This window comes from Haemorhous mexicanus, chromosome 4 (assembly GCF_027477595.1).
Source record: "Haemorhous mexicanus isolate bHaeMex1 chromosome 4, bHaeMex1.pri, whole genome shotgun sequence".
NCBI classification, from domain to species: Eukaryota; Metazoa; Chordata; class Aves; order Passeriformes; family Fringillidae; genus Haemorhous; species Haemorhous mexicanus.
The window spans coordinates 37,305,649-37,317,808 of record NC_082344.1 but is presented as its reverse complement, the minus strand read 5'-3'; positions in this window follow the sequence as shown (position 1 = coordinate 37,317,808).

Below are 12,160 nucleotides of genomic sequence, written 5' to 3'. Positions count from 1 at the left end.
TGCCTTCTGGTAAGATTCTTATGCTGTGTAAACTTGGACATTTCTCTAAGTGGTTTCTTGTTTTTCCCTTCCATTAAATTTTTTTAAAATTTCTTTTTTTCCCCAGTCTCTTCACATAGTTATAGAATGTCATAGAATCACAGAGTGGTTTGAGGGGACCTTTAAAGGAAGGGATCTTTAAAGGTTACCAAGTCCAAACCCCTGCCACGAGCAGGGATATCATCATCTATATCCAATTCCTCAGAATCCCATTCAACCTTGAACATTCCCAGGGATGTAGCATCCACCACCTCACTGAGCAGTTATTGTTAAAATACTTCTTCCTTAGAGCTGATCAAGTCTATCCTCTTTATTTTAAACCATTACTCCTCGCTCTGCTGCAGCAGGCCCTGCTGAATGTTGTCTCCATCTTTCTTTATGCCACCTTTAGGCCGCCATGAACCTTCTTTTCACCAGGCTGCCTAACTGAAGTTCTCTTAGCCCAGGTTCACAGGTTCAAGGTGTTCCAGCCTTCTGAGCACCTTCCTCTGGACATCCTCCAAGAGATCCGTGTCTTTTCTCTACATTCCTACCTATTGGTCGACTGCTATATAAGAAACCATTGTTTGTGGAACAACATTAACTCCGTTGAATAACCTAAGAGGTTATTTCTGAGCAGCCAAAGGATCATTTACTGCCATCTTTGGCCAACAAACAGTAGCAGGAAGTTTAGTTTTAAATACCATTCTTTCCTTTTTTATTTTTTGGAAAGCCTAGGCAGAGAAGCAGAATGAACAATGACTTGCCAAATTTTTCATGAGTTATTACCAAGTGTGAGCACCTTGATTTCACATCAGAATGTATTTATTCTTCTACTATAAATACAGTATTAATCTACTGCAACATTTACATCACCCTATTAAACTCCTAGGATAAGCCTTTGTGGTACTGGTATTAATTGAAAAGATAGGGACTAAACTCAGGCTCTGAATCTTGCTTGCACTGCAAATAGTTTTTGCCCACCTTGGTTTCAGGGTATTTCTGCTAGCTTTTACCAGCATGAACTCCTGGTGAGACTGCCACTTTTTTTTTCTGCCTCCTACAGTCCCTCCCTACCCCTTTATTATCCGAAACCTTCTTTACACTTCTTTCAAAGCCCTGAGCATGAAGCTCATAAATACTGACACCTTCTTGTTGTTGAAAGACCACTCAGAGTTGCAACATGGTGAACTTTTAGAGGTTTGAAAGTGAAACTCTCTTCCTTTTACAAGCATGCCTACAGGTGTCTCTCGGATATTCTTTCATGTATTTTTTTATTCATTAAAAAAATTAAAAGGGTAGTAAGCATTTTAGCATAAGTGGCTAATGTTTAGTTTTCTCTATTCAAAAAACAGTGGAAGAGTGTGACATTCATATAAACCATTTCAAGGCATGGAACTCTCAAAGAACCTTAGTCTGCAACCAGAAGTACATTGAGAGAGATTTACTTTTGGGCTGTAGTGCCCTCTGCCAGCAGACACTGCAGCAGAGGAGCTGAACACATTTACAACCTAGCAGGAAATGAAGACTATCCATCCAGCTAGAGGTTCCAAGCAAGGCAGGTACACAAATAGATTTTGATTGAGGCCACTGGGCACAGTAACTACAGTTTTGAAAGAGTAATGACCAGTGATAAAGCAAATTACATTTTGTGGCCCAAATAATTACCCTCAAATATAATTTTAATTGAAGTTTAGATTTTAACTTCATGTTTCCTTGGAGATGTTATAGGCTTCCTATCTAAGGTCAAAAGACTTTAGTATTAGAAAATAATTTGTCTCATTGCTTCAATAGGATGTAGACATTTTGCTAATTTTGTGTTCCTGGAAAGGATGAAAAGGGAGTAATTAAAGAGAAAAAGAAGCTCTTGATTGCCTCTCAAAGCACTAAGAGGACAAAATGCCTCTTGTAGGCATTTAAAGGCTAACTGTTAGTGTATAAAAGGACCATTCGTTTTTAATTAAGTTTTTTTGGGATTGAGTTTTTTTTTGTTTAATATTAGAAATTGTGTTTAATTGCAAGCCAGCTCTAGGTGGGTGCTTGTGAAGAGGTTCCCTGAAAAAAGAAATCCCTGGATCTTTATACCCTCTTGGCATGTGCACCCAGTCATCATCTGCTCTGCATGTGTCTCTTGGTGTAACGATGATTTGTGCTCTGGGGTATTCTAATGCCTCTTTGGATTCTTCCTCCATGTCCACGTGGACAAATCATTAATTGTTCTTGTTGCCTCATCCTATGAGATGTGGCTGGAGTACTGAGAGGGCACAGGCAACAAAAATTAAACAGATATTTGCAGTATGACCATATACTCCCATGCCATTGACCCAGCAACTCCTGGCAACAGTGCAACTGAAGTTAAACTTCCCTAGAGACAGTGGAATTTGAAGCTGTATTGCTATGTGTACATAGCTGAGCTAGTCCATTGCTGCATTGGGGTGCTGGGGGACAGCAGAGGTACCATAAGTGAAGAAGTGCTTCCATTAATACTTTGTGAAGACTTTAAAGGTGAACTGCCATTTACTCCCTTTAGATGCTTCCAACGAGACATTTTGCTGGTTTTTTTTTTTTTTTGAAACTGCAAAAATACCTTTCAACAACCTTTTGTTTTTTACCAGGTAAGGTTAAGCATATTAGCTTGAGATATTTTGGCTGGCAAAAACCATTGAAAACTTCACTAGAGGGAAAACGAAAATCTGTAAATGCTGGTTCACCGAGGCTGAAACGGTTTACAGAAAAATCTTCAATTTGACAAAGGATTTTTGAAATACAATCAGTTCTGAGTGCAGCCTTTCTTTCTTTTGAAGTCTTTTGTTTAGTGGCCCTTCCTTTCTTCTCTCTGCTTTGAGGAGTGCACAATAACCTCAGAGTGGATAGGTTTACCAGATGGGTTGAGGATCTCCCTTGAAATGCCAGGATGGCTGCTGTAAGTGCATATTTTTGTTCTGGGAACATGATGTCCCAGATCTCTCTCTCTTTAACCTCTTGCTGTTTAGACAGATCTGTAAAGTATCTGCCTTAAAACTATCCTGCTTTTAAAAGTGCCAGTTCCTTCTGCCCCTAGGCACCTTTGTCTGAGGGGCTGAGACTGCAATCCCAGGGTAACATAACAACTCTTTTCAGCTTATATGTGAAATATTCACTGCCAGGGTGAATGAGGTGATGGCAGAGCCAAGGGGCTGGTTTGTGGGATCTTTTCTGCTCAGTTTTCTCTGTCTCCTTACATTTCTCAAAATCTATTTTCCTTTAGCATCAGAAATTCTCTGCTAAGGGTGTGGTGAGCCACTGGAACAGGTTGCCCAAAGAGGTGGTAGATGCATCATCACTGAAGCTCAGGTTGGATGGGGCACTGAGCAACCTGGTCTAGTGAAAGGTTACACCCTGATAGAGTGGCATTAGATGAACTTGAAAGGCTCCTGTCAAACCAAAACATTCTGGGATTCTCTATTTCTTTTAGAGAGTTTTTTACATTTCTTTATAGACATAACATCATTAAATACATATTTTACTTCATGGTAAACTGCTTTGAGGAACATTTGTGACCTTTCCCAGTCTCTGGAGGTAATCATGCTTATAATGACTTCTGTTCACTTTCCTTCTAGGTCTGATATTTTGATCAAAAAGAACTTACACTTTTTTTTTCTCTATAATGTTTTTGGTTTACAATGTTTTTCAGATTTGTCTGGAGTCTCTGGCCATGGTCATCTTCCACAGTCATTGCTTTTTAATAACTTAGTATTGTTTGATTCGAGAGGAAAAAAACAACAGTAACAAAACTGTATTTTTATGTGAAATATTTGACAGCAAAACAGTGTAGTCAAATACAGGTAAAAATATCTTTTTCCTAGAATTGCTGGGCATACATAGACATCTTGCTTGTTTTCTTTTTGCCCTTACCCTCACCTCTACCCCATGAATATTCTCTCTATGTTGGTGTAGAAGACTATCAGCATATAAGTTTTCCTTTTTTAAATTATGGGAAATCACTTTATTTTAGAGATAAATTATTTCCACAAATCATATATTTTCCTACAGTATCCAAGGTGTTTACTTGTTTTGTGACTCTGCCTCCTTTGTCATTCCCAGAAGAAGGTGTATATGCAGATCTCTGTTTAGGTTTTCTTCTTACATTGAAGGAAATCCTTAACAAGCCACTTTGGGAATGAGTCAGAGAAAGTTCCAAAAAAGTGTAAGGACGTGCCTCCTCATGCATTCAAGCTAGAGCAGAAGGCAGAAAGGGGAAAGGAAGTGTCTGCTGGGCAGTAAATAAATGATGTATCTCTGTGGGGCTGCAATTTTCATAGGCAGCTCTGCAGGTTCCATTGGACCTACCAGTGGCATGTCTGCCATGTCTGTCTCTTGCTGAGATAAAAGATGAGAAGTTTCTGAATATTGCGTTGAACAAATGCTTTTGTCTTAGAGTGGGGCAGTGTTGAGGGCCCTGGGAGCTCCAGGACCTCTACTACTGAACAGTCCTGGCAGTTGTGGCTGGTTCACCTCCTTCAGGTTCTCTTAGAAACTTGCGTGTGGCAAACAATCTGGTCTTTTCCAGCTGTTGGAAATCTCCTGGGACAAGAAGTAAATCTCCAGGATAGGATCAAGAAAAGTCCAAGAAAACTAATCTAAACAAATTTACTTACTGCCCTGAATTTTCAGGTTCTATTCCCTTTTCTGTACAAATTTTAGATCCTTGACCCAAACAAAAAAAGGCAGTTTTTAATATTATGCAATTCAGTATAAATTCACATTCTTCTGCTGCTTTCTCTTGGCTGCCAAAAGCTAGTAGCTGAATAAGTAGGCTCAGAAGCATTTTCAGAAACAAATTAACCTCCTCAGCCAAATAGATATCTGTCTCTCACAGTTGTGATTAAATAACAGGAGGAATAAGTCTATGTATATTTTCTCTTGCCCATGACATATTATCAAAGCAATGATATTCTTGGCTTTTAGGATAAAGTAAAAAATAATTGAAGAGTAAGATGTCTTAAAGCAGGAAGGGGCTTTCCTTGATTTTTGTTGAGCTCATAGTTTAATCTTCCCCAACAAGCCTAGGTAAGTTCCATTCAAGCTGGGTACTTCTATCTCCTATCAGGAAACTGAAACAGTTATTAGGTGTCTTTCTGCCTCTGGTACATCTTACAAGCAGCTCCTTATACTGCTGCTGAACACAATTTGACCAGGTTTTGGATATTCTTTACACTTTCTGGATATTCTGCTTTATTGCAAACACTCTTATTTTAAAACAGTTTTCGTGCTCATTACAGGTAGTTCTGAGCCCTTGAATTCACTTTGTTTTTTCTTCTTTTGTTTTCTTCTATTTATTCTATTGTTTTAAAGCAAATGTATTCCCCAGGTTTATCATAGCTTCCCTACAAAAATATCTTTTTTTTTACCAGTTTCACTTATGAATTCTTGGAACTTGTACAGACTGCCAAGGTTTCCCTGGGGTTATGACCCCTCAACGTTTAAATTAAACATTGATTGCTGCCTTGACTTCTTAGACTGTCAAGAGAGCTGTGTTCAAAAGCTACAGAAATCAGGAGCCAGTAATTTTAAAAAATTATTTGCTGAGTGCAATTTGTCATTGCTTTTACATTTGAGTTTATTGAAAGACAACATGCAGTGTAAGTACAGAGTTGTACCAATGAATTACCTTAATAATGGTGTTGTGGGCTGAGTAACAGTGCAGGGACTTAGGAAGAGAAAGAAAAGCATAGCATGGTAATGTTACTTGAATCTCTGTGATGAGTGGCTCAGCCTTGCTCTTCATTCTTCCACAGAATGCCAGAGAATATCTCAAAGTACAGATGGTAGGAGCTTGAGTCTTTTATTTGTGTCTAACCTCTACTTTCCTATGTCCTGGTGTATCTAAGAGAATAATCTACAGTTATAATCTATGGAACTCTAAAGGCAGGAAGAATTCCAGAGCATAAGATGATTAGATGGAAACCATTTACTTCTAGAGGTTACAGGAGAATTAGGTTAATTTCTCTGACTACTTATTTGCTTTTAAGCTTGCAGAAAAAACCTAAAAGGATTGAAACTAAATATTTGTCCCCTGTGTGGCTTTATGTACAGCAGATGCTCATGCACAGTGTGCTTGTAGAGATGTTCTGTACTGGGATGGATATCATTGAATATTTAAGGATTGGTCGAGCACAGGGATCTCAAAGAGAATTGCTGCATAGAAGGAGACACAACAAAGTTGTTGAGTGCAGGCATACAAGATGTCCCTAGGTTTGCAAGAAATTTTTTTCAGCAAGTTTTTAGAATGTATTTCTTAGCAGATGAATTTCAAGGTGAACTGGGAAAACCTGTGAAATAGAACATAGAAATTGTCATTGCCTTTTTATTCCTCAAGTGCTTTGCCACTGATGCATTTTTAATACTACTTTCAGAGTGGGAAAACACATTATATCAATGTGTTGCTAGCCTCAAGAAACTGTAAAATAATGAGACAAACTGTTTATTAATGACAGGCTAATGGCATGACTTATGACATTTTCCATCATTGCATCAGATATAAATTGAGTTGTCAATGACAACAACTAGCCTAGAAGAGTTATTATTTTTTTCTTTCTTTCTCCTCTGCTGAAAGGTGTTAGCTCATAAATTATATGGATGTTTTGTGCAAGAGGCTTAAAATTGAAAAATGGAAGCAGAAGTTCTATTTTGCTGTGTCTCTACTCCTTTATTTTTGTCTTTTTTTGTTTTTTTTCCAAAGGAAGAAACCACATAACTTCCAGGGCTTGCTGAGTGAAAAATCAATTAGTTGTTGCCACTCTGTGAATATGCAAAGTCTGGATGTTTTTATTATTTTCTCCCCACTGCTGGTGTGGTTGCTTGGTGTTTTTGGTTTTTCTTTTGTGAATCTTTTGAATGGATTTCAGGGTTTTTTCTTATTTTTGTTTCCCCTTTTATGAGATATACTCTCTTTTAAGAGGTTTAACAGGAGTTCAAGTTCATATTTCGTATTTCAATAAATCTATCACTAATAGAAAAAAATTTGCTAAGGCAGAAGTGGGAAAAAGTTATTTCATGTGCATTTTAACATCTATGTCATGTAATTTGTGCAGGAATAGTTAGAAAAGCTTTCAACTATTGATCATAAAGAGGAGCGCTGGCATGATTACTCCTTAATGAAAATAAACCTTACGGTAAATCTAATTAGAGGTGAGAAGTTGCATGTAAATAATTGTCTAGATCATCACTGTTCAGGTGTGGTTGTCTGTAGAAGCAGTTGCCTTCAGCACACCTGCTTCGCTGAACAGCAAGGTTTGTTTCTTACTGCTGAATTGCCCTTCCAGTCGTTGAGGGCTGGTTTTACAGCAGTAAATTATGGGAGGGATGGAAATGTTTGAAGGTGGTCACTCTCATGGTTGAGAGTGACCACCTGAATGATACCTGGTCTTCCCCAGGTATCATTCCAGAGGCAGGGCTACAGCACAAGAACTTCCTGTCGAACTGAGATAATCTTTGCATTAAAACAATTTATTCTGTCTGAAGAATAGGGGGGCAGTCAAGCCTGAATATTTTTCCAAGAAATATCACTTAGGCCTGAACTTTTCTGGAAGCATTGTTTAACTTCCAAGTGACGTGTGCATGCACCACATCTGGGCACAACACACTATTATTTTCATGATAATTTGCAAATGGCATGATGGATCTAAGCACACAGATTCATATTGATACAAAGTGCAGAATTGCACATAAAAATTGGGAATTACATGAGGTTTTTCTAAATATAAAATATCCCTAGTTTCTCCTCTAGTATGTTTGGGTTTTTTAGCTCTTTTTGGACAAGTAACTATTGCCAAGTGACAGTTGATAGCTAATTTGTAAGGAAGTGTAAGTGCAGCAGTAGGACTGTAGTTCTTTGTGATGGTGTGCATACCATTTTTGACAGCCTTTTCAAAAGTGTATTTGCAGGAAGTCCTTGAAAGAGCTGCTTCCCTTCAAGCATCCTTGTCTGAGGCACTTCCAAGCATCTTCAGACTCATTCAAAACACTGTTAACTTTTCTCCACTCTGGGCTAAAACTTTAAAGGGAAATGTGAGTCAAAAGGCACTCCCACCAGAATCTCTGCTTTGCATTCTGTACTGAATGAAAGGATTTAAAATGATTTTGTTTACTAAATATAGGCTGCAGACTATTTTTCTGACCTAGTTATCTACCAGTCATAGTGGAAATATAATTAACACAGGCACAAATTATGATTGCTGATTCTTTGGCAGTAAAATATTACTCATAATGCACATTCATTGTGATTGCTATTGCTAACCATATTGATTCCCAGCATGCCTAAGGAATACAACAACAGGCAATATGGTGCGAGATGCCAGGCAAAAAATCATTGCAGAGACTCCAAACAGTGCTACAAATGTGTTGCCATTAAAAAAGCCTGTGGTTATTTATGACAAAAATTACACTGTGGCTTATCTTTCTTGGTGGCAGGACTAGCAATAGTGTTTGTGCAATTTTTCTGGAGAAGCTGTTGTTTATTTGTCATTAATAATTCTCCTGCACCTTTGCTTACGGTGTGGCAACAATGTTGGCAATTTTGGTAATTTTCCCTGATTGGCAGTGTGGGTTACACAAGGTTTACCAGTTTTTTCTTCACCTTTTTTCTTGATCTTTTCTTTCACTTTCATGTGAGAGCTTAAAAGTTCAAAGAATACTTTAAAAACACATACGGAAACATTTATTGGCTGGTTTTAATCAGACTGGCTTGTGAAAATGTAGTTAGGTTAAGCAAATGATTAACCAGATGAAAACATTGCAGAATGTTAGCAGAGGTTGCCTGTCTATAGATTTAATTATTTAGGTCATTTAGGTATTTAATTATTTAGGTCATTCTACACTTTGCTTCTTTTCATATCCCATGTACTAAAAATATAAACAGTGTAACAATCCCTATTGTCCCTTAACTTGCAAAAGAAATGGCCAAGTTGCTTATGCAATGTGATTCTCTTTGATTTGTTTTTCAATTTGCATTTGTCCCAGAAAGGGGATGTTTTCAGACTGATTGTCTGTAACAATGGTTACTGCACTAACTTTGTTCATAAAGTCCTTTCCCAATTTTTTTTTCTAATTGTAGACCACATGTACTAGAGTAAAATTTTTAGTTTAATTTTGCAGTGTTATTTTGAAAGGTCACAAATGCAGACTTAGAAACTCAATGCAGACACTACAGAACAATTTCTGAACTGTTCCAAGTCCTTGTTCAGAGGAGAGCTGGAGAACAGCCCACACCTGGTGAGCTCTGAGGGCACACGTGCACTGAATTTTCTGTTCAGATTTTTTGAAAGGTGTGTTTCCCACATAAAAGGAATTGCTATAGAGCTGCCAGTTCTCCTTTCAGCAGTGGAGAGCAGACCCTCATTGCTGATGTGAAGGACAATGAAGAGCATAAAGATCTTTTGAATGTTCACTTAGTAACTCTTATTAGAGGATCAGGCTCTTCTCAAAGAGGGAACCCCCTCCTCAGCCTGTTTAAATTACTCTGAATGGATTTGCATACATTTACTCCAGTTCAGTTACTGGAGTGTGCATGTCCTCACTAATAAGAAATAGTTTCTGTTATTTTTAATTGATAAATATTACTGAAAATTATTTAATACATTTTACTGAGCATTTACTTTTACTCATTGATGTACAGAAATGATGTTAGGCTATGACAACCTGTATTCAAAAATGATAATGGCTGTTTTCATCATCTGTATCTCTAAATCTGACTTCTAAATTGTACTAAGCTGAAGGTAAGAATTGATCCTGCTCATGTGAAAATTCATTCTTAAAATTATGCCTTATATGAGTACTTGCAAGCAGATCAACAATAGAAGTCAGACTGTTATTAGAAAAGAAGCTATAGCTTATTACTTTTAAACTTTATTTTTCCTCTGGAAGCTAGCTAACCATATATATATGTATACAGTTACAGAGTGTGTAAACTACAGAAAGAATTAGGGACATGTATTTCATGATCAAGTTACTTTATTTCTAATCTATTGGTTTTCTTTGAATGATAGATCAAAAAAATTAATTGCAGCAATGACTCTCAAACAACTTCAAATACATCTGCCCTGTATTCTGTCTGGAAATTTGCTTTCAATTCCCACTCTGAAAGAAACCCTGGAGTCAGATGCAATGCTTCCAGGACTTGAAATTATGTTAATAGGAAAGAGTTGCTGACATGCCTGAAGTATATTCTGACTTAATAATATGCATTTCTTAGGAAGATAATGCTGTTCCAATTTGTCTAGGACATTAGATATCATAGAAGCAATTGAGATATATACATCTATAAAGTTCCTCTGAGCCTCTTGTTCATCATTATATGTTGTACTGAGCTATAGTTGAAAATTTGTAATAATAATGTTGTCTAGTACAAATGGAGATAATGTATTTCTTTGTATTATAGACCCTCACTGTGAAAAGGCAGCAGAGTCTCACAAATTTATTGTCTAGCCATGCAGTAATGACAGCAAAATATTCAGAGGCATCTGTTATAAAGAATTAAAGAATTATTCAGAGACATCTGTTATAAAGCGTTATAAATAATTGTTAAAGAAATCTCTAACCCTTGAGATAAAGGTAATTTTTTAGAGTCATTACTGAACCAAAGCAGTAATTGTCAGCTGAGACTAGCATATTCAGAGCTTTCCATCTTCTGAGTTATTTTGTTTTCCCAGTCATCTACCCTTTCTTCTACTGAGGATAAGTTGTTATGAAAAAAAATTAATAAATTTTGCAATTCATTTGTCTGTATTTTATACTTGCATCATCATTTTGCTGATCATTTTGTATATGAATTATAGCTAACTTTTAACAGAAAACTTTGAAAGCATTCTTGAGTATCAAGAGACATTTTAGATATTCTTGGATGTTAAGCCAAGTCCAAATTCACTGATGGAAACTCCACTTTTATTTTTAGCATTGTGATTCTGTTTGATTAAAAATATTGAAGCTCATTTTTATTGCTGGATTATGGAAGAGGCTTGATTGCCAACCCTGAAACACTTTCTAGGATGTGTTCTAGGTCTGAATACACCTTGTTAGCAATTCCAAGCAGGATTGCTGCATTGAGGTCAATATGTCTCTTCTGTCTGAGATGTGCAGTTTCTAAGAATTAGATGAGAATGACATCTTAGCAGAAAACTGGAGAGTGTCATGGTTTTGTTTTCAACAAGCTACAGATCATCTCATGGAGGTCAAGCCTTTTTCCTTGGTCAAAATGATCTTCTCTTGATAGAAAAGTACAGTTTATGTTGATGGAAGCATTGGTGTCAATCAAAATATTTTGTGAATTCATGTCAACATTGCAATATTGTTTTGGCTGAAGAGAGATAAAAGCCTCCACAAATGCCCAATTTTTATTTTGGAAACATTTAAGTGAAAATGAAAGAGCACTTCAATTTGACTCTTTGCTCTGATTTTCAATACAGATTTTCTCCAAAAGGAAAATGAACAGATTTTTTTTTAGGTTCCATCAGTAATTTTATGATGACCTAAGAAGTTTACCAAAATGTAGCCTTAATGAATTTCATTTGTTAAAATTATACTTATAAAGGACCCAAACAATAATTTTATGTGTATTTTTCAATATTTTGATTCTTGTTTCCCACAGGAAGCTGTTGAGAAACTTATTTCTCTGATTTTGTTTTTTTTATTGCTCAATTTCTTTCCACTAAGTCTGATTTTCATCAAGTTTATATTTGATCTCTTCTTTGTCCATTTTATTTATTTATTTTTTTCATCTGGAAATCTACATAGTAGCTCTGAACTGAGCTGTTCTTTCTTTCTTTTCAAAATTTACTTCCGATTATTGTTCCAGACATGCAAGAAGATTGCAGTATTTTTTTATCTGTTCTATTTTTCACAGAAGCATCTCTTAAATAAGTATGGGCTATGGAATATTTTCTGGATGCTGGAAGGAAAACCGCAGCCATTTGGCTGAGATTTCCTGAGGTGTAAAACAACACCGTGGACATCCTGGGCTATAAAGCCACACGATATGCACAGATCAGTTTTATACACAAGGAAACAGAATGATGCAGCTGTGACTGACTCTGTACATGTTAGCTGGTGTGTGCATGTGTGGCAAGACAGAGACATAAAGAATGTCGATTTTCCTGCGTGGGAGCAG